This window comes from Nuphar pumila, chromosome 15, assembly GCF_984573655.1.
Source record: "Nuphar pumila chromosome 15, dmNupPumi1.hap1.1, whole genome shotgun sequence".
Lineage (NCBI taxonomy): Eukaryota > Viridiplantae > Streptophyta > Magnoliopsida > Nymphaeales > Nymphaeaceae > Nuphar > Nuphar pumila.
This window is the reverse complement of record NC_143263.1, coordinates 88,799,888-88,801,951: the sequence shown is the minus strand read 5'-3', so window position 1 is coordinate 88,801,951 and position 2,064 is coordinate 88,799,888.

Below are 2,064 nucleotides of genomic sequence, written 5' to 3'. Positions count from 1 at the left end.
TAGGTGAGGTATCCTATTCCAGCCTTCCTGTACCAGTTCAGCTCTCCCATCATACTGTAATCCCACATTTACAATGAGATGAATAAACTATCAACTAGTTACTTGGTAAGCCAAACATGCCACACTGCATACAGTTAAAAATAGGCAACATGAGAAGTGTCACAGTGGTTGAGAGAGGATCCAGCGATCAGACCAAGTATATTGCAGGGTACTCAGTCCAATCACTGGAGATGCATGGCATCTGTTCATCAGGCTGAGTACCTTTGCAAGGTACTCGGCGAAGTACTGGATCTGCTGTAACAGTGGTTGACATGGGGTAAGCTACCTATAAGGTAGTTGTGGAGAAGGAAATCAATGGCTTTTTTGGTTAAGTTGCAGGTAATTGTTCATACAAGCAACTGCAAATTTCTAAAACAGACTTTCTTTGATCCACACAAGAAAAATCACTTAAATGTCAAATGCAAAATTATCAGCTTTATGTACTGTGAGGATGCACATCCTTTTTTTTTTTCTGAAAATCTCCACACAAAGATGCTTTTAAGGACGGGAAGAGATTTGTTTTAACTAATGCTACAACCATCTCTAGTAACGTTACAGTTTTACACCTTGGCAACAAGTGTGCCTCAATTTGATCTCCTATGGCCCATAGTGCCGGAAAGTAAGCCCTTTCTATTAGAAAATGGAGCAACAAGCCAAAAAGGAACACAATTTCCAACTGTCAAGAGAGCTAAATTATTACTTCTTAAAACGTGTTTGCCTCTTTCACAAGGGCGATGACAACATAACATGACCCGAGAGTCACAACCTCCACCAGGGAATCAGGAAGCATGGCATGTGGGATGTTGCTCTACTCTTAGACAGGGAAACTGGTCCAATTCTTGGACTTGGTGAGAGTAATAAATTTCTTACCATGAATAGAATGACACTCTGTTGAGAGAGGGACCAAGCTACACAGCCTTTGACCCACTTTTATAGGAGGAAGTGCAAAAATGGAGGTATCAACTGGTCGAAAGTGCGCTATGAAATGGGGGTACACTTTGTGGGCTCTGATAGTCTACAAGTATGTGAAATCATTATTACGGTTCTTATTTCATTCTGCTGGAAAAAGTAGAACGTGTCATTTTCTGGTTTCTATGAAAACTCCCCATGGAATAGGATCCATCCCGGCAAAGTGGATGGTTCGTGTTGTGTCTCACCATTTCTGCACATCTTCCGTCAAGCAGTAGGTACCGAAGTCTGTTTGCTTATCATCGCGAACCGGCAGAACTCGAAAAGCTAGCTCCGTCTCTGCGATCCAGCTTTCTGCTAGCTCCGAATCAGTCTTTCTGGAGAAAGTTGGCGGATTCAACTTCAAGAACTTCTCATAGGTGATTATGCCAGTATTATGCCTTTCGCTTATGGCTGCGGCTAACTCCGTCTAGTTGCGCATTTGGGTGTCTATTGTCTGAGCCAGATTATCAAGAGTTTCCATCATGAAACCCCTTTGTTCCTGCCATTCATTGGCCGTGCTTGAACTAGCTTGGGATCGGCGATACATCTAATAATTATTCCAATACACACAATTTTACTGTCTTTGAATTGTAGTGTTTATCAAATGTTTGGATATTCCAAACCCTGATTGCAAGAAAGTTAGAATGAATATCATAAGGTGTTTCATCACATGATTTCCACTCTACGGGCCATGTCTGTGATAGTCTATAAGTATGTGAAATCAGTATTACGGTTCTTATTTCATTCTGCTGGAAAAAGTAGAACGTGTCATTTTCTGGTTTCTATGACGTACATTATCAAATGTTTGGATATTCCAAACCCTGATAGTTGCAAGAGTTAGAATGAATATCATAAGGTGTTTCATCACATGATTTCCACTCTATGGGTCATGTCTGTGATTACCAATGTAAACGACTTTTAGGCTCTGTTTGGAAGATGTATTTGAGATGGAGATTCAGCGAATCCCCTTGCCGCTTCTCGGATTTGAGATATGAGAGTGGAGATGGCTTGCCATCTCCCCGTCTCAACTTCATCCTCAAAAGGATGTAGTTGGCAATTTTATTCTCATTACCC